This window comes from Phyllostomus discolor, chromosome 8 (assembly GCF_004126475.2).
Source record: "Phyllostomus discolor isolate MPI-MPIP mPhyDis1 chromosome 8, mPhyDis1.pri.v3, whole genome shotgun sequence".
In the NCBI taxonomy this organism is placed as follows: domain Eukaryota; kingdom Metazoa; phylum Chordata; class Mammalia; order Chiroptera; family Phyllostomidae; genus Phyllostomus; species Phyllostomus discolor.
In genome coordinates, this window is record NC_040910.2 from 86567151 (window position 1) to 86594043 (window position 26893).

A 26893-nucleotide genomic window follows, 5' to 3' on the forward strand; every position below is an offset into this window, starting at 1 on the left:
ATCAGCTTATTTCTCAAAAGAAACCTTGCAGGCAAGAAAGGGCTGGAAAGAAATATTTGAAGTTATGAAAAGCAATGACCTACATCCAAGATTATTCTACCCAGCAAAGCTGTCATTTACAATGGAAGGGCAGATAAAGTGCTTCCTAGGTAACATCAAGTTAAAGGAGTTCATCATCATCAAGCCCTTATCATATGAAATGTTAAAGAAACTTATCTAAGAAATAGAAGAAGCTCAAAAACTATGAACAGTAAAATGACAACAAACTCATAACTATCAACAAAGTGAACCTAAACATCAAAAACAAAAACTAAGCAAACAACTTGAACAGGAACAGAGTCAGAGATATGGAGATCACATGAAGGGTTATCAGGGGGGAGAAGAAGGGGAAGAATGGGAGATGGAAGGTACAGGGAATAAGACACATAATTGGTAGGCATAAAATAGATGGGGGGAGGTTAAGAATAGTACAGGAAACAGAGAAGCCAAAGAACTTATATGTACAACCCATGGACATGAACTAAGGGAGGGGGAAATGCTGGAAGGGGCGGAGTGCAGGGCAGACTGGGGATAAAGGGGAGAAAAAAATTGGGAAAACTGTAACAGCATAATCAATAAAACATACTTAAAGATAAAGACATTTTCAGTATTATGTTTTAATAGTTTTCATTTTTAAAAGAAACTAATGTAAACTAAAACTTATTTACTATTCAATGCATAGAAGAACATAATGGGTTGGAGTCTATATTACTAGTTATATGGTGTTATACAAGTCAATTCTGTACATTTGGAATATTTTACTATGCATTAAATATAATTAGAACTTTGGATCCTAAAATATATATTCTAAATGTTTTTGCCTCAGTCTTTCATTAATCTTAAAATAGGATTTTCCAATCTATTTTAAGTAGGCCTGTAATTTGTGTCTTGAATGATACTTATACTAAAGGCAAATTTTCTTTTATTCCCTCCATCTGTTCTTTATTCTTTGCCTCTTGCAACAATAGGCCTTCTCCCATGATTAAACCTATGCAACTCACTATGTTACTTTGGTGTCTATTGTGTTCACCTTTCAGGATTCTCCCCAAGTTTCCTGAACCCACCCTGCCAAAAACCCTGGTAAGGTAGACCAAAGATCCATGGATGGCCTCTTTAAAAAAAATATTACAAGTTATTACCATCTCTTCTACTTCTAATATTATCTGTTGAGGGTAAACCATCTGTTACAGGTTGCTCTGAAAAAGAAGTGTTCAAGTCCTCACCTCTGTGAATTTGAGCTTTTGTGGAAATAAGGTTTTTGCAGACAACAATCAAGCTAAGACTAGGTCATTTGGATTAATGTGGACCTTAACCCAATGTTATCCTTAAAAAGTAGGGCAATCTGGATGCACAGAAGACATACACGGAGAAGAATGCCACTTGAGAACAAAGGCAGAGACTGGAGTGATGCATATACAAGCCAAGGAATGCCAAGGATTGCTAGCAGTCCAGAAGCTAGGAAGAAGCAAATGTAGGGAGGGAGGGATCTTTCCAAGGCACTTTACTCCATATGTGCTTTGCTCCTTGGCCTCTGCCACTTGCCACCTAAGGCAATGGAACTGAACCCATATGTAAGGGGTCAGCACATGTCTTCTCTAGGTCAAAAATATCTTTGGTGTTCTGATGTAAAGTTTGGCTAAATTTTTTTGAAATGAAAAAAAGACATAAAAATCCAAAGAAAAAATGTTATTTCTATCACTTACAACTATTATTTATATCCTCTTATATTTATTTTGCTATATTTTAAAAAAATTATTCATGCCCTTTTGAAGTAATTTAGGCAAAAAAGAAATCTAGAAATACAAGCAATTCAGAACTTGTGTTGTTAATATTAAACATTCTAGACACCACTGATGCCTACGCAACTTTTTTATATATGAGCAGATAAAATATAGCTGAAGGATGGGTACCTAGAAAGAAAGATGAAAAATTTTTTGTAAAAATGGTAACTATAAATGCTATTGTAATTAAAATATTAAACTTTCTTTAATTTAATGTAATTAAAAGAGAAGGAAGTGAAATTGAGGGAGTTGTCAAACTTTGCATGTGTCTTTATCACAGGAAAACTCATTTCCTAAAATTCATCTCTAAGGTTGATAAAAACAAAACACAGGTGTCAACATTAAAAACATTAAGATATTGGAGTCATGACATGCTTCAAATTTAGAAAGTATTTATCTGCTATCTGCGTGAAGGATAGGGATATTCTTCCTCCCTGCTTCCCTCTGATGAATTATATCATTTTTATATCATCCAGGTTACTGCGAGCACATTCAGTTCTTTACAATTCTCATGGTCGTTTTGCTCTCTGTTCAAATAGATTCAAAGTAAACACCATGATTTCACTTCTTGATTCTCTGTTCCTGAATTCTTTAAACATCTGAATTTTGTTATCAAGGCTTCAGAAGGGCTCATGGGTGTTATTTCCCTAAGTAATGTCATGATTGAAAATATGACCTTTTAAATAAAATGACATGCTAACTGAAACAGAATATTCTTGACAATACTTTCTTTCAGTGAGAAAGATTTATAGATTACTAATCCTCAAAATTCAACATGCACAGAAATCTCCTGGGGATTTGTTAAAAAATGCAGATTCAGTAGGCTTGGCATTGGGCCTGAGATTCTGCATTTCTAACAAGTACCCAGGTATTGCCCATGCTACTCACTTGTGCCACATTGAGTAGCACATTCGTGGACTTGGCTTTATTGTATTGGGATCCCGGATGCTGTTATAGAGTAGTTTAACACCAGCTTTATTTCTCCCTTGGAGATGACTTGCTTTTTCTGCCTGAATGCATGAAGAATTCTTCTATCCTTGAGATTCAGTCATCGTACTGGATTTGAGCATTCTCTATCAGACTAACAGGAAAAAAAAAGTGTTCTTTTAAATTTGGAGATGTGTTCTTAATTTATAGTATATTCTTCTTGAAATATATATTTAAATACATCTTCTATATTATCTGATGGGGTCCCTATTTCATGGAGAGAAGTTATTCTTATAGGATTATTTTTATTGGTCTGTGCTGTGCATCTTTTAGCATCATTTCTATTGCTTTATTCTTGTATTTTTATATGCATGCAATCACTCTGATTATCCAAGGTCCTCTATGTCACTAATCTAATTTTCAGTAATGTCTACTCTATCAATTGTTATTTTTAATGTTTTTACTTAGTTTCATAATTACTGTATTTTGCCATGTATAATGCACACCCATGTTTTGTGTGCCTTATACACAGGATTATTATACCCATGGTATATAATCATTATACCTATGTATAATGCACATCCTTATTTTTCCCCTCACAAAAATTGGGCAAAAAAGTATGTATTCTACATGGTAAAATATGGTTTATTGTATTGGACCTTGTTATGGTTTTTCTTAGATCAATATTACCCCCTTTTATTCTGTTCTTGACTTATATTTTCCTCTAAGGTGTTCTGTGCCTTTTGATGCTGTGTTCCCTCTTCCCTCATATATTTGCACAGTTACCAAGGTATTGCTTTTGCTAAGGCTCGAGTGCCTCTGTTTCACCTGAAATAATGCAGTGAGTCCTTGACAATATTTGTTCACAGTGCATGACACCTGCTTATTTGATCTTTGGACCATTTTCCTCAAATCAGAGTGTAGTCCTGGAGTCTCATTAGAGAGAATGAGACTCATTGTTCATTTATCAATCTCAGATTCTCATCCTCAACAGCAGCACAATGTTGTGATTAATGGAAAAATATATAGACTTGGTTATTCAGATAACCAAATATATTTTTCATATACATATGTGGGCTCCATCACAGTTCCTGGCTCACAGCTCCCCCAATCCCTGTAATTTCCTAAGCAGTAAGAGCAATGGAAGCATCTTGTTATAATTTTGTTTTCCTGTCCTTAGCTTCTATAAATTCTTTGGATTCATATAAACAAAATGGCTGTCCTGATTTCTGGGGAGAGGTGAGGGCCTGGAGGAACCAATTACCAATGGCCCATAATTTATTCAACCATGCCTATGTAATGAAGCCTTCATAAGAGAGAGAGAGAGAGAGAAGAGAAAGGAGAGAGAGATCAGAGCACTTCCAGGTTGGGGAACCAGAATGCTTCTATCTGCCACCATCACCATGCTGGGCCCAGAACTCCATAACAACAGAAGTCTCTTTGTTTGGTACCTTGCCTTCTGCATCTCTTTATCTAGCTATTGACTAGTATCCTTTAATATCCTTTGTAATAAACTGGTAATCTAGTGAGTAAGTAGATTTCCTGAGTTTTGTGATCTACTCTATTAGATTATTCAAACCTAAGGAGGGGGTCATGGGAACCTTTGATGCATAGCCAGTTGGTTACAGATACAGGTAACAACCTGGACTTGTGAATGGAGGTGGAAGTCCCAGACAGGGTTCCTAGGAACCTCCAATCCATAGCCAACTGGTCAGCACAGGTAACTAACATGCTGGACTTGGAGTTGGTGTCTGAAGTGGAGCGCGGTCTTGTGTGACTGGGCCCTTTACCTGTAGAATCTGCTACTATCTCTGGGTAGAAGTGAGATGAATTCTAAAACAACCAGCTGGTGTCCTGAGTATTGCTTGGTGATGTGGGGGAAAACATCACACACACACACACACACACACACACACACACTGGGATTGGGTGCAAAACCCAAAATTAACTGTTTTACTAATCCTCAGTTCAAAGAGAAAAAATAAAGTGAATGATCCAGCTTAATTTGGCAGTCTCCAGATTTGGGGAGAGAGTTTTTCGCTAAGGCTTTTCAGAGGTAGGGCGATGGGTAGGGCAGTCATAGGAGCAGTTTAGAGTCGAGTCTTTGGTATTCCTCTGTAGACTCCTCTATTTCTTGTTGACCTTTTCGTTGTTGGTTGAAGTTGATGATTTTTTTTCTTCCTGGTGATCCTTTTAAAATTTAAGTGAGGTCCTATCACTTCATTATTTAGAATTCTCCAGTGGCTCCTGATCTCTCAGAGAATGAAAGCAGAAGACCTTACTCTGGCTCAATGGATCCATAAAGATCTGTCTCTGCCCTCACTTGCATTAGCTCCTTGACCTTGTCCATTCTCATTTTGCTTATTCTGCCGAGGCCAGCAGGACTTGTTATTCCTCAAGCACACCAAGTGTTTCTGCCTCAGAGCTTTCTACCTGGAACATTCTCCCCTCCCGAACCCCACCCCATATCCTGAGGGCTTGCTCCTTCTCTTTCTTTAAATCTTTGTTCAAATATCCCTTCAAAGTGACCTCTCTGTACAAGCTACTTTGAACTACAGTCCTCAGTTCTTTCCCTTCTTGCTGTTTTCATTTTTCTCCATAGCACCTATTACTTTATAATATGCCCTATCATTTATTTCTTCAATTTAATCACCACTGTCCCTCCTACTGTGCTCCCTGCTCTCTCCCAAAGTAAGCTTCATGAAGGCAGAGATTTTTCTGGCTAAAACAGTACTTGGCACATGAGGTATTTAATGAATGTTGGTTGAATCTTTGTACTTGCTTTTGTTGTTGTTTATTTGCTTATCATGACAGCAAGGGAGAGAAAGCCTTTTTTCCTGCCCCTTCAACTCTTCTCACTTAATCTGTAGAAACTACTACTTAATATATCTTGATAAAGGTCAGTCTTGTTCCTAGGAAACCTGTTCCAGTGTGTAATAAGCTCATAATCAGAATTCCTTCCTATTTATTCAAACTATATCTTTAACCAGAGCCAGCTCAGGTTTCTTTGTTCAGTGGAGTAACATAGAAATACACACCTAAATAAAATATCCTTCACTTCTCTGCCTTGCACGGTGGTAAGATAGGCTAGGAGGGAAAAAATAGAGGGCAGACGGAAGTTATTTTGACTCCCTTATTTTCATTCTTTTATTTGCCACTCCTTCATATATTTTCCCCCATGGGGGAAATATAAAAGCCATTTTGTTCACTAATCAGCAAGTGGGTGACTTCTGTAAATAGCAGGACCATGAGCAGTGTGAGCAGTGAGAAGCTGGTCCCCTTCAAACACTACTGCTTGTTTTTGCAAGTGGTTTTCTTGAGCCTCTGCATCTCTAGACACTTCAGGTGGTAACTAAATCTCTGCTAACCCCCTCCAGATTTTTAAAGTATTTAATATGAAATCAAAACATGATTTTAAGTGACATGAATATTTGAACATTTATACCAGAATATATGTAGGTAGATGAATCCTAAGTCCTCCTCTCAAGTATACTGTAGTCTTAATTGTCATCAAATCATTTTGGCCAACTTTTATGTTATTTTGGATTCTTACCAGTTAGCTATGAAGAAGACACTTGTGAACTAGAATCAAAGCTCACTTGGTCAGTAGAATAAATATGAATCACTATCATCATTATGTCTCAGGCACTTTGCCAAGTGCTTAACATGTATCACCTTTTATTCAGTCCTCACAGTAATCTACTGACTTAAGTAAATTAAAGGATAATTTTAAAGGTTAAATTCATGACTCTGGTACAAATATAAACTGAATACCTGCCCAAGATTGTATTTAACTTGTTAATTAATGAGGAAACCAATAAGATTTTATAACTGATTCAAAGGAAAATTCAAAGGACTACATATACTGAGGCAATTAGGATACTGAAATGTATTTATGAATGAATGTAAAACAGGTTGCTATCCAAAGGCAATGATCAATTGCATTTCAATGGATGCAATTTGCCTATCTAGGGGCAAGGATCGTTGTAATTATAATCAGTATTTTACATCTTCTGGAGTTATAAAATAGCTCAGAGACAAAGGTAGAGATAACCCAAAAGGATCTTCCAAACAGGACACCCAGTTCTGTGTCCATTTCAAAGTCTTTCATTGTTGTTATTTCAGTATTTTTCTGACAGTGTTATTCCAACTTCATAGACTTTAGAACTCAATACATAAAAATAAAAAATTAGTGTAATATATATATGTATATATGATATTTTATATCTGGAAAACAAAAAATGATCTTTAAATAAAGCAAATAATCACAGAATATTAGATCTGGATCAAATATTGCAGATCAAATTTCATACATTATAGACAAAAATCCAAGGTTAAATAATTTGCCAAACTCCTAAAGCTGGTTGTTGGCAGACCAAGGGAAAAAAACAGAGAAACTAGGACTTTGTCCTAGAGTATTATTAAAATAAACAGAAACAAAAATTTTAAAACCTTGTATTAAAATTACCTTTAAATATAGGTGTGGGCAAAAGTAGGTTTACATTTGTGAGTATGAGAGTTTATTCCTGTATTATTTATTATTATATTAACCTCCTTTTGCCCATTAAGTGTACATTATACTTAATGAATTATCCCTCCAAGATACAAATGAACCAAAGCAAACATCAGTTAGGAAAATTCCTTAAGATCATAGTTCAGGATAAGATCAGAGACTATACTGGTATCAGAAAACCTATCTTCTCCCAGCAGGGCAAATGTGAGCAAGTCCCACTGCTTAAATATATAAATGGTATTCATTTTAAAATTGTGAATGTGTTCTCTATCTATAACTTTTCACTGAATGGATTATTGTTTAATTCAGGATATTTGCAAGGAGACATGCTCTGAAAAGACATACTTATCAAAGCCATTCTCCTTTTAATTAAAACAAAGTATTCCCTTGTCTTAAGGATACATTATCAAAGAGATTACTTCAATTACAGATTTGAACCCTGATGTAGTATATTAAGGATATGCCTGACATTTAATCCAACAGACAGCTAACCTAAGTGCTACAATATTCAAATTAAAAATCAAGTCATGATTTGATTGACATATATAAAAAATGAGTTGTTTTTCGTAGCTACTTAAGCTACTGAAATGCATTATAGGTAATCAACATAGCTTCATTTAACATAGTTTAGCAAGTGGGAAATTCCTGGAAACCCACTGATTCAGCTTATTCAGACTGGCATTTCCAAAAGAGCAGTAAGTGAATAGATATTATGCCTTACTGTTGAGGGAAATAAGCCAAGGCTCCTGTGATGGACTGAGTCACATAACTCTGTTCTTTGGATTCATCCAATCTATGAACTGTGTTCTATTATTCCAAAACCATTCCCTTTGACTCTGAGAAAGTATTTTTTTTCTTTGGTCCAAGTAGCAACTGATCAGTCAACAGTAGCCCTGAAGAAAGCCTGTTTCACTATTATATGATCTAAAGGCTTGCACACATTTGGTGAAGGAAAAGGGCTGTTGCAACCTCTCTTTGGAACAGAGATTGCCTGTCCTGTGCTAATACATACCTGGCTCTCAGTGATTCTTAGAAAATCACTTGTGCTGGCAAGGACACCAGCTTTTCAAACAATGAGATTTTCTTTCCAGGTATATCTTGCATTTGGAAAAACTGCTGTGAAATCTGTACAGTGGGTCTTCATTCAACATTCAACATAACGGTTTCATTCAACATTGTTTCACTGTAATGTTGACGAGATGCTGTAGAAACTTAACTCTTGTTTATATCAATTAGCCTGCAGTAAAATTGTGTTAAATTTCATTTCATTAAATGTCATTTCACTGCAGTTCCAAGAACCTATTGACAACATTAAATGAGGACTAACTGTATTTGTAATTTTGATTGGTCTTCCGTCCAGTAGCACGCTGAATTTTACATACTGTAATTTGAATTTTATATTGAAAACATTGGGTCTGTAGGGAAACTGTCATTAAAATTACAAACTGGGATTTGAGAATATAGAATATAGAGGTATAATGAAACTGAGATTTAATCATGAGAAGAAAAGATGACTTTTAAGTTCTGAGTTACTGATTGAGTAAACACAGAGGCCTGCTGAGTTCTGGTCCCCGTGTACAGCTGGCGAAGGTCATAGGACTTCCCACTGTCCCAAAGCTTTTCTACATTGTTGTTACAGCAGCTGAAAAGGAGGTGCCTCCTTGCAGATTTAAATTTGCCTTTTAGTAGCTGTGAGAACTTGGGGGAGTTACTAAAATGCTCTGTTCCTTAGTTTCCTCTTTTGTAAATTGGAGATAATAAGTCTCACTGCCTACTGGAAGGGCTATGAAGATTAAGTTAATGTTTGTTATATGCTTAGGACAGTCAAGAACATAGTGAGCATCATGAAATACATAACCTAGACAAATAAACCCATAATCTGGAGGTAATGTTGGAAGCCATCTACTGCTAATACACAGAAGGGAAGTTGGGACTAAGGAAGAAGACAAGTAAGAGCTTTGTGACAGAAGTTAAAAGTCACCCCCATGTGACCTGAATCTTGCCCTATGGACTCCTATGCTCTACTCCTCATGAATTCACAAGCTGGAAATCCATCTTTCTGAAGAATCAGGCCTTCTAGGTTTTAGTATTGAAATCCTTGGATCTTTACTTCTTTTTTAAAATATAATTTCCCTAACTTCATTATAAAAAAGACAAAAGATAACAAGTGTTAGTGAGGATGTGGAGAAAAGGAACCCCTATGCACTATTGATGGGCATGTTAACTGGCACTTCCACTATGGAAAACAGTATGGAGGCTCCTCAAGAAGTTAAAAATGGAACCCCATACGATCCAACAATTCCTCCTCTGAGGATATATTATTAGAAAATGAAATCATTATCTCAAAGAGATGATACACACCCCCATATCCACTGCAGCATTTATTTACATTAGCCAAGATAGAGGAAAAACCTGAGCCCACGAATGGATGCATGGATGAAGAAAATGGTCTATTACCTATATCTTTATAATGTATATATGCAATGGTGTACTATGCAGCCATAAAAAGAAAGGAAATCCCTCCATTTGTGATAACACAGATGAATCTTTACTTTTTCCTATTTACATTCTTTCCTCAGGTGATCTCACCCAGTGTTGTGGCTGTAATTTGATAAGATCTAAATTTATATCTCCTACCTGGATTTGTGCCCTGAGTTCTAGATTCCTAGTTAACACCTACAATGTAAATATTTATTAATAAGTACTACTAATATGACTAACATTATTAATGGTTAGTTAAAATTTATTGTTATTTTAGCCACTTAATTTTATCCATAACTTTTGGGTTTTAATTTTAATTATTTGTTTTTAGAGAGAGGGGAAGACATTGAGGAATATGGAGAGAGGGAAACATTAATGTGAGAGAGAAACATCATCAGTTGCCTCTTACACGCCCCCAACCGGGGACCTGGCCTGAAACCCAGGCATGTGCCCTGACAGGCAATTGAGCCCATGACTTTCCAGTTTGTGGGATGATGCCCAACCCACTGAGCCACACCAGTCGGGGAATAACATTTATGTTTTTTTAAATATTTTTATTTCATAAAACTCATTATTATACTCAATATAAATGTATTATATTTTTATATTATATATTTTATTACATTTGTATTAATGTCATTGCCTTTTATTTATTAATAATTTAATATTCAATATTAAAGTCTTTGTAGTCCCTCCTAAACCAACTGCTCCTGTGGTATTGCCCATCTCATTAACGGCATCTCGGTTCCAGCACTTGCTTAAGCCAACAACCTTAAAGATGGCTTTGACTATTCTCTTTTGCTCGCTAACCCGTGTCTAATTCATGAATAAATCCATAGGCTCTACCTTCAACATTTGCCCAGAACTGACTTTTGTCATTACCTCCACAGCAGCTTGGTTCAAGCCATCATCATACGAACTTATTACTGTAACCAGTAACATTAGAACAGAATGAATTTCTCTGTCACAGAACATTAAATAATTATTTCATAAGTTTTGATGAGTGCAAAACATTATGGTTAATGATGACATTAACAGATCCCCAGGGACTTCCTGTAAAGCATTTGATTTCTAAAACATTCATGTCAATAACATTTTATTTATACATATTTAACCTGGGCCAGTCTGTGTGCACATTGTAATTTGACAAATTCCTGTGCAACTCTTACTGTCATAATACATCAAACAAACTTAACCTAATTACTTTTAGCATCTCTTTTTATAAAACAGTAAAATAATAAACCTCTGGCCTTTTCCATGATTTCCCTCTAGGAAATCTCAAAGATCGTTTTTGTATAAAACGTGTCCTGAAATTTAATTTTTTTCTATATTTCATATCGAGTTGTAGAGAGGCAATTTAAAATATTCTCAAAACAAGTTTAGGGACTTGATTAAGGTGAGATAATGGGCACCTGAGAAACCATCTCCAGAACTGTAAGAAATGAATTTCTATTGTTTATTTTAAAAATAAATATATAAACAACCACAGAATAAGCACAGAATAGTGCTTAGTAATACTATTACTAAGTATTACTGCAAAGAACTTTAGGTCTTTAATAAGTGAGAACCTTCATTTTTCTTTTCTTAAATAATCAATAATATAATAAAGTCAATATAAAGCCAAAAAGTTATTCTGGTAAGACACAGAGTCTTTGCTATGGAAGCAAATTACACATAAGGTAAACAAACTTCGATATTATAGGTAAAGGTACTAATCAGTAAACCAAGGAAGCAAGCCCATCAGAATTGAGAAAATTTTGTTATAATTATTAACATTTCATAGCTTTTATTAAGCCTCAGTTAAGTTTTCTGCTTCATTATGCTCTTTCCTATTCTGGAACCAACTGATATTTTATGATAGTGGTTCTCTCTTGGGGTAACTGTGATGTCCAAATAATACTACTATAATAATAATACTAGGATGATATTAATGTCAGTGTGCAATGTGCTCATCATTGATATCTTCAAGTACATGGATTGATAAATAACTTTTCAATTAGCAGACTAGCATCATTTATGAATACACATAACACAGCTTTCTGCAGCTACATAGTTACAGCCTGAATGTTTGTGTTCCCCCAGTGCGTATATTGAAATCCTATCCTCCAATGTGATGGTATCAAGAAGTGGAGGCCTTCTAGAGGGTATTAGGTCATGAGGGTGGAGTCCTCATGAATGAGATTAGTGCCCTTAGAAAAGAGACCCCAGGGAGGTCTCTCACCCTCTCTGCCACATAAGGCTGCAATGAAAATGGCCATCTGTGAACCAGGAAGTGGGTTCTCACCAGACATCTGTCAGGGCCTTGATCTTGGACTTCCCAGCCTCCAGAACTGTGAGAAATAGAAGTCTGTGGTTTAAGCCACTGAGTTTATGGTATTTTTGTATGGCAGTCTGAACAGACTAAGACATACATGTCTTACATAGTCTTAAAGTAGCAACTATGTTTGTTAATATAACCCAAAACTATAGCATCTCCATAGTAAAATTAAAAGCCAGAAGTATGTAATGATTATCCATTAATGAACTCCACTTGATATCAGTCCAAGGTTTGAGGTTTGGATTTGGGTGGCTCTGAATTCAATAATAAACTACTGAGGTCATTGACTTTATTTGACATTTACAACATTAGATTAAATTTTCAGCCAGTAGGCAAAATGGGAACTGTATGGAGAATAAGTACTCATAAAAATAAATTAGAACTACAAACACCTGAGTTTAGGGCCCTCTTATATCTGCTTTCTGTAATATACCTATTTATTTAGGAATAAGCTAACATATCTACTTGGTTACTAGAAGATTCACAACTAAGTAACAACGTAGCAAGACTACACATTAAATCTTATAAGCCTATAATTAAATAATTATGAGATATTTGCATAGATTACTTATCCATGAAAATGTTTATAAATTGTTTTCTAAATATGCTCATATAGAAAGACTTAAGAGATTAAGAGAAAGAGTGTAAGAAGAAAAGAAAACCAATCCACAAGAATAAAAGTCATGTTTAAGCATAGGCCACATTAATAAAAGTTTAGTTTCAGAAGGGATCACATCAAACTTAAGGAGAGGGAGCAGGAAAGAGCTTTCTTTATCAGAGTAAGATCTGGCTCATTTTTATTCCCCTTGAAGCCTACAATTTAACTGTGTTTAGAAAATTTGAGGATTCCCTATGTTGGAAATGAGGTGAGGCATTATTAGACACCAAACAAAAATAGCTGTTTGTGTGTTCACTCAGCAGTCTCATCTGCGAAGAAACATACATTAGGTTTACAAAAGAATAAAGATCATTCTTTTAATATTTTATTTCATCGAATTAGACTTAGCTTCTGTGAAATTCTTTCATGGATGTACCACTATATTTTGAAATTCCCAGTGTCAGTAATATTTCATAGAGATAAAAATGTCCACTCAGGAATCTCAAAACAAAGCCAACAAACACATAAGAAAAAAATTTAAAACTTTCCATCATTTTATTGTCTCCACTTTTCTATTTGTAGGAAAGAAAAGCTAAGAACTAAGACTTGAGGTGGTTTCAGGGCCATTTATTAATAACATCCACACTCAAAGACCTATGATATAGGTTCTTTTCAACTTAAAACCCCCACCTATCTTGCAAAAAAAATTGTCATTCTTGTTAGAAAAGTGTAATACAGAAACATTGCTATAGAAACAAAGTATACGCTCCCTCAGTAACTTCTTTTATCATACTTTTCAATAAAGCCATGGTAGCGGAACACCCTTTTCCCCACCATGCACCCTAAACTGTTATTTGTTCACATAGAATAATTTTCTCTCCTTCAGCATGCAACAGAAACTGGTGACTTCAGAAACAGAATGAAATTAAGAACTAAATTCCATGCCCCATCTACTCCTGTACTGAGAACATTATGCTGTGCTCTGTGGAGAATGCAAATATTTACAGCATAAATTAATTTACTATTAAACAGTAAAAGAAATTTGTGCACTATTGGCACTGACAATTACCTTGAGGATAAATTCACGGTGTTGTGACTTTATGTCTGACTCACTTTTCCATTCTTACTCCATTCTCACTCACCTGTTCCATTCAGTATTACTTTACAGCACATGCACTGTTTTCCCAACTTTGCCCTGAGTTGGCACCAAGGGAGTGGAAATGAAAATATCTTTCACGTCAGTCTGTCTTGCCTCACAACATTCTCAAGCTGTTTTCCCCCATTTCAGCATTTTCAAGGGCAGTTCTGTCCTCTTAAAGCTTGTTGGGTTTCCATGGAAGAGGTGCCTGCAGAGCCGATAATCGAAAAAAAGAAAAGAGAAAATTAAATTCACCTGTGTTGACCCTAGTGCCAGAAGAGGGCAATCCAATGTCAAACAAAGGATATTTCAAAAGTTAATCTTAACGAACATTTGTTTCATAGAAAACCCAGCCATAAATGCCCTTAACCTAGGAAATTGTTCCTATGGGTTTGGAGTTTGCATCTTAAGGTTATTTTTACAGCATCTATGTTGGTTTTCAATTGCCATAAATAGAGGAAAAAAACAACAAACCACTGAGTTGAGGAATTGGAATGATAATTTGAGCAGACTGATGAGTGGGTAGGCTATGGAATAAAAATGCCAGTTCTTCATATAGAAAAAATGTTCTATTTCAGAAAAAATTAAAACTTTTGTGGTTCTAAAAAAGGCATTTCAGTACTGCTTGTTTTGTTCAATTTCACAGTGCAGGTATAGCAATTCTAATTTCTCAAATGTCTAATGCTCTTTACACTGAACAGCAAAATGTGGAATTAGGTGTGTATAATTTACTTGGAATGAAAATCAGTTCAGATTTAATTTTTTCTCTGTGCCCCTTGTAGTGGAAAATGCCAGTTTTTTAATAGTCTTATAGATGAATGATGTTTCCTTATATTAGGATCAAATATAATTGAATTCACGCTGGAAAATAATGTTCACATAGTTCCATTGGAGACTTTTAGAAAAGACTTGTGTGTAACTCAAAGGACATTTTGACTCCTATTGAAAATCAGGTGGTGTTTCTCCTCTTTCTGTTGACAGGTATACTTCTCATAGAAAGTAGCCCAGGAAAGCTACAATTCATGTCACTCCACTTTGACTAGGAGCTAGAGAGTAAGTGTATTGGGATTCTGCCAGAAGAGGAAACCTTTAATAGCATGCCAATGTGCCATACGATAGCATAAAATAGTAAGTCACACCTTTATCAAGACTGCTCAAGACAATGTGTTTTAAACAAATTAGAAGTTATTAAGCCCTGATCTAAAAGAAAAATAGTAACATAACCGTATTGCGAGATTAGTCTGTGCCAAGCTGTATGCTACCTGTGCCACTTGTATTACATCGTTAAATTCTCATAACCACCCTGCGAAACAGTTACTATTATTATTTCCATTTAAAGGGTGAAGTTACTGAGACTGAGAGATGTTAATTTATTTCCCCAAGATCAAACAGCCATTATGTATTGGAACTGTGATTTGAATCTACAATTTGAAAGCCACTTTATTGCCCCGATCCTCCACAAAGTCCTTGAGGTTATAAGCAGTATTCTTGTGATGGAGGAGTTGAAATATAATGTTTCTGCGACCCCCATATTATTAAGTTATAAAGCAGCTGAAGGTATAAATTCGACACTTTCGAATAAGTACATGTTTTAAAGATTTCATCATGCTTGATTTTTTTAACTGGCAAATGGTGTTAGTTGCCCTAATGTAGCTGTAAAGGTAAGGTCCAGGGCCTCTTGTTGTCTTTTAATTGCTTTATAATTCTGTAAATTGCAGAACAGCTAGAATAATGCAGATGATTCTCACCGCATAAAGGCAAATGAATTTTGTCCAGAGGAATACAGATGATCATTGCCCTGTGGATATGGACCAATTTTGCATCCATGAGTGAATTTATTTCAGATTCCTGATTGTGTATCTGTGTGTTGTTTGAATTCTCCTTTGAACCAGTTGTAACATCTTATTGATCCCTCCATTATTAAATGAGTTAAATAAAATCTTTGACATATGTTCATTTTGTATTTGTATATGACTCATGATTGCATCACTAAGTTCTTTTGTCCTTTAACACTTCCTTCCATCTGAGTATCACAGGGCCAAATCCAGCCCAAATTTTGTTTTTGTCTGGTCCACTAAGAATGATGTTTGCATTTTTAGTGAACAAAAAATATTTTGTGTCATGTAAACATTGCACAAAATTCAACTTCAGTGGCCATAAATAAAGTCTGATTGGAACAGCCATGCTAATTAGTCTACATATTTTCTATGGCTGCTTTCCTGCTACAACATCAGAGTTGAGTAGTTACTACAGAGACCAGGTTCAGCCTTCTTGGCCTTTACCTCCTCCCTACTCACCTACATATTTTGACTCTTTCCTAGATCTTCCCTGACTAGACTCCCTCGGGCTGAAAGTATTCTTAAATCACCTTAGTTCTTTGAGCTCACAAAACACTTGAGAGCCCCATCAGGACTAGAGGTGTAAGTGGGGCTACCAGCAACCGCTGCTGTCTGTTTCGTCCTGGTGTTACTTCCTCTCCCAAAGGATTGTGTCTGCTTCACTGACTTCTTTTGGCCAAACCACTGCTGCCTACCTTCGCCTCCTCCCTAATCCAGCTCTGTAGTATTACAAAAAATCACATTCATTTGCTGGTATTATATTCTAAATTACATTAATTTAAAAAGTTACATAAATTTGATTTTGCTCTTTACATATGTATCTATATAAAATCCCAGATTTTGCCTCTTGGACTGCAAAGCCTAAAATGCCTATCTCTAAACCTTTACAGACAGTTTGTCTACTCCTGGTCTGCACATGATGGGTACTATTCTAGCCCCTGTGGATAAAATAGTACTTGTAGGGGCCAACAAAAAGTAGATATTGCCCCTCTTAAAAGAAAAACTGAAAGAAAACAAATGAATAATTATGTATGTGCAGGAGACTATGCCAAATCTTAGATAATACACACCATAGTATTTAGGGATAAAGGGCTATGAAGTATGCAACTTACTCTCAAATGGTTCAATAGAAACAATATGTGTGTCTCTACAAAATTTTGAGGGTGAGGACTAATTTACTTAGCACTGAAAATTTTTCGTTTCCCCTGGCTGGCGTAGCTCAGTGGATTGAGCACGGGCTGGGAACCAAAGTGTCCCAGGTTCGATTCCCAGCCAGAGTACATTCCTGGGTTGCAGGCCATAACCCCCAGCAACCGCACATTGATGTTTCTCTTTCTCTCTCCCCCTCCCTCTCTCTCTCTCTCCCTTCCCTCTCTAAAAAAAAAAAATTAAATTAAATTTAAAAAACCCTTGAAACAATACAATTTAAAGCCATTAGTTTTTAAAAAAAAGAAAATTTTTCATTTCAATTTTATTTTTACCAATGAGATTTCTTTTGTCAATGCAGATACTATGTAGGTGTTATTTCTCTCTCTCTCTCTCCCCTTCCTTCCTCCTTTTCTTCTCCTTCTTTACTATTGTAGTTTTCTCCTTGTCTTTGGTTCTCTTTAGTTTTAACTAGAAGAATCTAGATATAGGTTTCTTTTAAAAATATATCCTATTGAGGACTCATATTATTCCACAGCTATGTTCTTCTTTGTTTCTGAGGAATTCTCTGCCATTCTCCCTTTGAATAGTACCTCCCCTTCATTACATCTTTTCTCTCTCTTCAGAACTTCTATTAGATATATGTTGGACCTTCTTATTTTCTTCCACATCACTTAACTTTGCTTTAATAGTCTCCATTTTAAAAAAATCCTCTGTGCTGTAATTTCCTTGGGCTCATTTTCTGATTTAATAATCATCTCTCTTGATGTCTCCAGTCCATCTGTTTAACCTATTTGTTGAGGTAGTTCCTTTATTAACATAAAATAAAATATAAACTCAATTTGTGTATCTTCACCATTTTATCTCCAGTACCTAAAATAGTGCTAGAATTTTGTAAATGTTCAATAAATATTTGTTTAAAAAATTAGCCCTGGCCAAGTAGCTCAGTTGGTTAGAGCACTGTCCCAGTATAGCAAGGCTGTAGATTTGATTCCCAGTCAGGGCATATTCAAGAATCAACCAATGAATGCATAAATAAGTGGAACAACAAATTGATGTTTCTCTCTCTCTCCCCCTTTCTCTCTCTCTAAAAATCAATAAATAAAATTAAAAAAATTTAATGAATCTATAAAGTCCTATTCTTTTCTAGATATTTCTATTTTCATCTAATCTGGTGCTTTCATTTTATTTTTCTTTTATATATATTTAAAAATATATTTTATTGATTATGCTATTACAGTTGTCCCATTTTCCCCCCTACTCCCATCCACCCTGCACACCCCCTCCACCCACATTCCCCATCTTTCATTCATGTCTATGGGTCATACATATAAGTTCTTTGGCTTCTACATTTCCCATACTATTCTTACCCTCCCCATTTCTATTTTCTACCTACCATTTATGCTACTTATTCTCTGTACCTTTTTCCTTCTCTCCCCCTCCCACTCCTCTGCTGATAATCCTCCATGTAATCTCCATTTCTGTGGTTCTGTTCTTGTTCTAGTTTGCTTGGCTTGCTTTTGTTTTTGTTTTAGGTGTGGTTGTTAATAACTGCGAGTTTGCTGTCATTTTACTATTCATATTTTTTATCTTCTTTTTCTTAGATAAATCCCTTTAACATTTCATATAATAAGAGCTTGGTGATGATGAACTCCTTTAACTTGACCTTATCTGAGAAGCACTTTATCTGCCCTTCCATTCTAAATGAAAGCTTTGCTGGGTAGACCAATCTTGGATGTAGGTCCTTGCCTTTCATGACTTGGAATACTTCTTTCCAGCCCCTTCTTGCCTGTAAGGTCTCTTTTGAGAAATCAGCTGACAATCTGATGGGAACTACGTTGTAGGTAACTGTCTCCTTTTCTCTTGATGCTTCTAGGATTCTCTCCTTCATTTTAATCTTGGGTAATGTAATTATGATGTGACTTGGTGTGTTCCTCCTTGGGTCCAACTTCTTTGGGACTCTCTGAGCTTCCTGAACTTCCTGGAAGTCTATTTCCTTTGCCAGATTATGGAAGTTCTCCTTTATTATTTGTTCTAATAACTTTGCCACTTGTTGCTCTTCCTCTTCTCCTTCTGGTACCCCTATAATTCAGATGTTGGAATGTTTAAAGATGTCCTGGAGGTTCCTAAGCCTCTCCTCATTTTTTTGAATTCTTGTTTCTTCATTCTTTTCTGGTTGGATATTTCTTTCTTCCTTCTGGTCCACACCATTGATCTGAGTCCCAGTTTCCTTCCCATCACTATTGGTTCCCTGTACATTTTCCTTTATTTCACTTAGTGTAGCCTTCATTTTTTTCATTTAATTTGTGACCAAATTCAACCAATTCTGTGAGCATCCTGATTACCAGTGTTTTGAACTGTGCATCTGATAGGTTGGCTATCTCTTTGTTGCTTAGTTGTATTTTTTCTTGAGCTTTGATCTGTTCTTTCATGTGGGCCACTTTTTTTGTCTTGATGTGTGCCTGTTACATATGAGGGGCGGAGCCTTAGGTGTTCACCAAGGCGGGGCAACCCACATCGTTGGTTTGTGACATTGTGTGTGTGTGTGGGGGGGGGTATGAGAGGGAACAATGGCACTTGCTGCTCACTCTGCCAGATTTCAGTCACTTCCCCCACTTCCCACAAGCAAATTGGGCCCTTCTGGTGCTGATTCCCTGGTGGGTGAGTTTGTATATGTTCTAGGACTCTGTGGGTCTCTCCAACAAACTCTCCTGTGAGGCTGGGAGTTTCTCTCCCTGCCTGAACCCCCACAGGTGTTTGCAATCAGTGGTTTGAGGCTTTATTTCCCTGCACTGGGGTCCTGGGTTGCGCAGTCCGTCCCGCTCCCCAGTTGTTTCTCCTGGTTAATCTGTGCGGGAATGTGGGACTGCCCACTCCACAAGCCACAGACTCGCTGGGTCTGTCAGCTGCAGCCTTGCGTGCCCCACTCCACAATCCACAGCCTCACTGGGTCAACCAGCTGCTGCCTTGACTCAAGTCTGCCCAGCTGCCTGTCTCTGCCCCTCCTACTAGCTGGATGAATGTGTCTTCTTTAACTCCTTGGTTGTAGGACTTCCCTACAGTTTGATTTTCTGCCAGTTCTGGTTGGTTTTTGTTTTTAAATTGTTGTTGTCCTTTTGGCTGTGCGAGGAGGCACAGTGTGTGTACCTACACTTCCATCTTGACTGAAAGCCTATTTTTTCTTTTATATTTTTAAATTTTTTTGTAGTCATTTCAGGTTGTTTAATTAACTGAAGTTATTGGGTACAAATATTTTTCAGTTTGATATATCTGCTGACTCCTCCTTGTGGTAGATTGGTCCTTTATGTGGTATGCAAATTTTGAGAGTTCATCTTCAGTGAATGTTACTTTCCACCTCCACCCAACCTGGACTACTGTGTAAAAGATAAGAGTGGCAACTTCATTAACCTTCAAGTAGAAAACCTCTTTAGAGTTCTAACTTATACAGGAATTCAAGTTTTAGCTCCTCTATAAGTGGCTTTAAGCCACATTTCTTGGCCCTACATAGGGTTAAAAAACTCAACTTCTGGCCCTTACTACTTTGAATTTCTTCTTCACATCTGGTATCTGAAGCTTTGCTTTCTCAATTTTGAGCTCAGACTTATACTTGAAAATAGGTATTCATCATTTCTGTAAGTTTGGAAGAGGTGGGAGGCTTATGCCATGAATCTCATTTCTAAGTAGAAAGATGATTTTGGTTCCATAGTTTTGCTGTTTAATGTTAACCCAAATTATCCAAGACCTTATCACTAAGAATCATCATCTCATTTTTTATTCTTAGAGTTTAGCAATGTTCTTATGCACATTACCATTCAAATCAACTCAGTGAATAATATTCTGCTAAATATTTTAGGAAATATAAAGATGGCTAAGACAGTCTCTGCACTCAAGAGACAAACATTTATTACAGAGATTAAGAAATGTTCATATAAAATCATAAGGCAGAAAGTCTTTATGTGCCATAGAGATGCATATAGATTTAGAATAATGCATACTACAATACATACATTATTAAACAGAATACTAAGCTTGTGAAAAGAATGAAAGAGAAATAGGAAGAAGGCATTTTTTTGGGTAGTAAAAGAAAAAATTTCATGGAAAAGATGTAAGTTGATTTGTCTTGAAGACTGAATGGGAGTTCTAAATGTAATATGGAGGGGTAAGTATTAGAGGAGAGGGAGTGGTTCTTATAAATTGATGGAAAAGCATATGCTTAAATAAGAAGACAGGAGGGTGGAAAGCAGAAACATGGAACAACAAGTAGTCCAACTTACCAGGTTAGATGTTAGAATGATAGTATTATTAGGAAGTAAAAATAAAAGAAATGCAAATAAAGCATGGGTGGGGATGACAGTACAGGATGGGCAGGTATGTACAGGTAATTTACTTTTAAATTTCTTACTGTCTTATATATGCAAAAGGAAAGGAAGATGTCAGGCTCATTTTTTAAGGCTAAATTTAAGGACCAGGATCACATAAATTCTGGTTTGGGGAATTACTTCTCAATGTCCTGACCTAAATGAAAACAGCATTTTTGTCTCTCAGGTATACAAGTGCCATCTAGTGGTAAAAGAACGGTACGACAGGAATGAAATTCTAGAAAACATTTACCTCTTTATTTTTTCACTTGCCACTTATATTATAATTAGCTAATAAAAGTAGGCCATGTTAACTGGGTCTGGAAATAAAGTAATCTAAGACAGCATTGTTTTTATTATTGGGTTAAGAAAATGTGGGGTCAGATAAAAATGGATTACAGACAAAGAGCTTGTTAAATATGAAACATTTGAAAATTTCATGTCAGGGACTTAACATCAAATTGCATTTTGGAATGAACCTTAAAGCAGGATTTATTTATTCTTTAAAACTGATGAGAGAGAGAGAAAAAAAGGGAGGGATAGAGAGAGAGAGAAGGGGGATCTGGATAGGATGCTCTAACCAACTGAGCTATCTGGCCAGAGCCTATTATGTTGTCAGAGATAGGTGACAGGTATAAATGAGGAAGAGGCTGAAATCCTGAAGGTAACAGTGTTCTTCTACCAGAATACTTGCTACTTCCTCTTTAAGTAACTCCTACTTAGCCTTCAGATCTTAATATAGATGTGACTTCCTCTGGACAATATTCCTTGAACTCTCAGGTCTGAATTAGATGAGTCACTTACATCCTCCTGCCATCACCGATCCCCAGGATGCTACTCACCACACTCCATTGTCACTTCCTGTTTTTATCTATAGCCCTCATTACAGTCTAAACTTCTTAACAGCTGGTACCATGTCTGTTTTATTTATTCTTTTATTCCTAATGCCTAGGATAGTACGTAACATACAGGGTGGGGCAAACGTAGGTTTACAGTTGTACATATGCGGAAGTTTATTCTTGTATTATTTATTGATTATTGTATTGTTTTCCATATGAACAACTGTAAACCTACTTTAGCTCCATCTGTCTAATAGGCACTCCATAAATATTATTTACAGAATGAATAGATTAATGAAGAGATTAACTGTCATGGAAATGTATAAGGAACAAATATTAAAAGTTACTATCAATAAAGCTTAAATGAAAAAACATTTTCAGGGAAATTATTAGTAAACTTTTTTATTTATTGTACATCCATTCCCTACATGATTTTAACTTCTTTATGATCTCTGGTGCTTTGTAGTATTCAGAGTACTTAATTTCTCTCTACCTCAATGAAGGAACAATAGTAGTTGGCTCACATTGTCATTGTAGAGATTAAATAAAAGACTACCTATAAAGCACACAGAAAAATGTATAGCACATATTAAGCCCTTAATAGTTGGCTTTTATTATTTCATACACCTCATCTCAAAAACTGTGAAGCAACACAAAGAGTCAAAGAGGGTATTTTAAAACCCATTTTCACAAATTAGAAAACTAGTGATTATAGAGGCTAATTATGCATGAGTGATTATGCAGCCTCATCAGTTATTAAATTTCTGAACCCATAATTTTTAAGTAACAGTTCCCTTCTATGGCATAATGTTGCTTACCTACAGGGAGACAAGAAAATAAGGGGCATTTTGTTGCTAAATAATAGCAGCTCCTTTGCAGAGAATGAAAACAAGTGGTAAAAGCTGTATTATTTTTCTATTGCTGCTCATAAATTACCACAATCTTAGTGACTTAAAACAACTCAATTTTATTATACTACGGTTCAGTAGGTTAGAAGTCCAACACACATTCTGTCTAGGATAAAATCAAGGTGTGGCAGGGCTGCATTTGTTTCTTGAGGATCTGGGAGAGGTTTCCTTGTTTTTTCCAGTCTGGAGGCCACCTGCATGCATTCCTTCACCTTCATCGCCAGCAAGGAAGGATTGAATTCTTCTATTATGGCATTATCACTCTGACTTTCTCTTCTGCCTCCCTCTTCTGCTTTTAAGGACCCTTGGGATTACATTGGGCCCACCTAGATAATCCAGGATAATCTCCCTATTTAAAAGTCAGCTGATTAGCAAACTTCATCCTCTTTTTCGATGTAAGGTAACATACTCACAGGTTCCAGGGATCAGGATGTGGACATCTTTGAGTGGACCAGGGTCATTATTCTGCCTATTCCTATTCTAGAGGACTAGTGAAGTCTATGGGAAATACTGACCAGGGGATCCCCCAAATGAAAGGCACGGTTTTTCAACCAAAAGTGTTATAGGCATCACTACAAGCTACCTACTATATTATTAATTCACATTGATCTTGGCAGACACAAAAACCTCTGGTTTTTACATGGCTAAACCAGAATCTATCCAATTTTGTAGTTCTGCAGTTTTATTTTTCAATTTGAATAAATGTAGGGATTTTCAGATGTTTCTATTAAATTTTATCTTTAGATTTTAGCTCAGAGTTTAAATTGTTAATGATTTTGTTTCTTGATTCTGACTTCAGTCACATTTTCTATGCTATGTAGGCTTTATTCATCCTCTGATTTGACCAAAATGATCATTATGGCCTCACCTGTATAACTGATGAAAAATTATAAACAAAAGTTTGGCTACAATTATGCAACTAACTTTGACTTTACCTAGTTGTAATTATATCAAGCCCTTATTTTAGAGTTCCACCCACAAATATCATGAAAGAATAAATGCTTTGCTGAAATTAATTTATATCGACTGTGCAATTTTCATTTTCATTGAAAAATAAAATCAAACTCTTATAAATGTTCATAAAATATATTTAATTATGTACTCTGGAATTTTACTTTTCTGTTTTAAAGTTTTTAGTGTCTACCTTTTAAACAATTTTTAAAGCAGGTGATCTATCATCTTTTTCATTTTTTATAGTTTCTTTGAACTTAATAGCAATGGGTCTTAGGTTACCTATAAACAGCTGTGGGATGTAATTTGTGCCTGGAACACATGAACATATTGGAAACAGATAGGTGTTTGCTTACTATCTCCTCACCTATCTCAAGTTTCGGTTCTCTTTCTACATTGTTTCACCTTTACTACTTTAAAGTCTTTTCCTTACTGAGTAGAGAAAGAACACACAGATGGTGTCGAGTCTCTTTTTGAGCCTTTGCATTATGTCTTAGGCAAGCTAATAATTTTGTATTTATTAAAACCTATTCAGGCTTATTTCCCTCTGCCCACTACAGTTAAACAAATCTCCCCATCTTTTCCTCTTGAAGATACCAGGTAACTCCAGCCCTCAATAATTCATCTATATTACTTCATAGTTTGCACCACATAGTTTAAAAGTGAAACAAATATTATCTCCTATTTGATACTTATTTTTGGTCTCTCAAAATAAATGTTGATTTCTTTACCTTTTTTTGTTCAGCTGCAAAGTTGGGGTTCGTGCTAAGCAAGAAGGCTAGGCACTTCATATACCTTTGAGTACCTATACAGGCACTTTGGTTGGTTGACTTTTTAGACATCAAATTTGGCAGGGTAGTCTTCAATTATTCATCTCCTTGAGATTAATTTTTTAAAATAACTTTTCTGTTTGGGAAATATAAACAAAGAATATAATACTTTGAATTCTTTTAAATGTAATAAAACAACAACAACAACAACAACATTAGTAGTAGTAATAAAAGCCAAACTAAAACTACTTTCAGAAGTCATTCTCTTCTTCACCCCTCTACCCATTATTAATTAATCATTTCCTTAGGCAATTAAATAACAATCTCAGCCATATTTGAGATGGTAGTTTGGGATTCTATTGTTAACATTGTGGAATTCTTTTTCTACTTTCTCAGTCAGGACTGTGTTTCTTGACGTGTCCCCTAGAGCAAGGGACATAAAGGAAAGAATAAGCAAATGGGACCTCATCAAAATTAAAAACTTCTGCACAGCTAAAGAAAACAGTATCAAAATTAAAAGAGAACCAACTGTATGGGAAAACATATTTGCCAATGATACCTCAGACAAGGGTTTAATCTCCAAAATATATAAAGAACTTACACAACTGCACTCTAAGAAGACAAGGAATCCAATTAAAAAGTGGGCAAAGGACTTGAACAGACACTTCTCCAAGGAGGACATACAGAAAATTCAAAGACACATGATACGATGTTCAATATCACTAGCTATCAGAGAGATGCAAATTAAAACCACAATGAGATACCACTTCACACCAGACAGAATGGCCATCATAAACAAAGCAACAAACAACAAGTGTTGGGAGGTTGTGGAGAAAAGGGATCCCTAGTGCACTGCTGGTGGGACTGCAGACTTGTACAACCACTATGGAAAGCAGTATGGAACTTCCTCAGAAAACTAAAAATGGATCTGCCTTTTGACCCAGCAATTCCACTGCTGGGACTATATCCTAAGAACACTGAAACACCAATACAAAAGAACCTTTGCACCCCGATGTTCATAGCAGCACAATTTACAATAGCTAGGTGCTGGAAGCAACCTAGATGCCCATCAGTAAATGAATGGATCAAAAAACTATGGTACATTTACACAATGGAATTCTATGCAGCAGAAAGAAAGAAGGAGCTCATACCCTTTGCAACAGCATGGATGGAGCTGGAAAACATTATGCTTAGCGAAACAAGCCAGGCAGTGAAAGACAAATACCATATGATCTCACCTTTAACAGGAACCTAAATAATAAAACAAAGAAACAAGCAAAATATAACCAAAGACACTGAAATAGAGGACAGGCTGACGGTGACCGGAGGGGAGAGAAGGGGGAATTTAAGGGGACAGTGGGAAGGGTTCACAGGAACAAACTTAAAGGACACATGGTCATAAACTAAGGGGAGGGTGGTAATGGGAGGGAAGTGGGGAGGGTGGGAGGGGGGACTGGATTGGGAGTAAAAAGGAGAAAACTGTATTTGAACAATGATTAAAAAAAAAAAGACTGTGTTTCTTTATATGTTTTGCCCTGTTCTGGAAAAAAGTACCGATTTGAAATTACACCTAACTTAAACCCTGATTTTAGAAACCACATCATTCTCTTAGCACTTTATTTTTAGCTTGTAGAAATGGCAAATGTTTAAAAATAATTAATAATGGTGTTTGACAGTAATAAATTTTAAAAATGGTAATGGGATCTTCAATGTATTGATAATCATACAAAATAATGTACTGATAAGATATCAGGAATGCATTGTCCTTACAATTTAGAAATTTTGCTTTTAATTTTGGCTAAAAAAATGTAAGAAAACCATTAAATAAGGCAAGAACAAAATCAAAACAAAAAGAATCCACTGTTCACCAGCAGAAGGTTATACTGTAGTTTGGTATTTTGGGTAGCAGATCTGATTCTCTTTCTCTGCATTAAATACCGTCAAAATTTTGGTTCCCTATTCATTTTGTCCAGCGAGGCAAGTTGTTAAATCTCAATCTACGACTTCTATGACCTATGTATTCCCATGTGATCTGTCTAAGAATCTATTAATGAGGCGTGGGGATTTAGGTGGCCACCATGACAACCAGGCATCGTGGCTTGTTTGCTCTTTCCTAGATACAGAAACTCAGAGAGTAACATCTTCCCTGCAGATGCTTATTGAATAGTTGGACCTGGTAACTATGGAAATGTAGGTTGAAATTATGTGGCTACATTGTTTACAAGGGTCATGCAATCTGATAGGCATCCCACTCAATAGAAAATATGTCATGGCCAATACAATACTCAG

General features: G+C 36.0%; 1 long non-coding RNA gene across 1 annotated transcript; it reads right to left on the bottom strand.

Annotated features, from left to right (window-relative positions):
* Positions 1 to 13262: 13262 nt before the first annotated feature.
* LOC118502156 lies at positions 13263 to 25000 on the bottom strand. Its single transcript, XR_004904845.1, has 2 exons — positions 24566 to 25000; positions 13263 to 14002 (listed from the first exon to the last, which is right to left on the bottom strand). It is a non-coding gene; the product is annotated as an uncharacterized LOC118502156 (long non-coding RNA).
* Positions 25001 to 26893: the final 1893 nt, after the last annotated feature.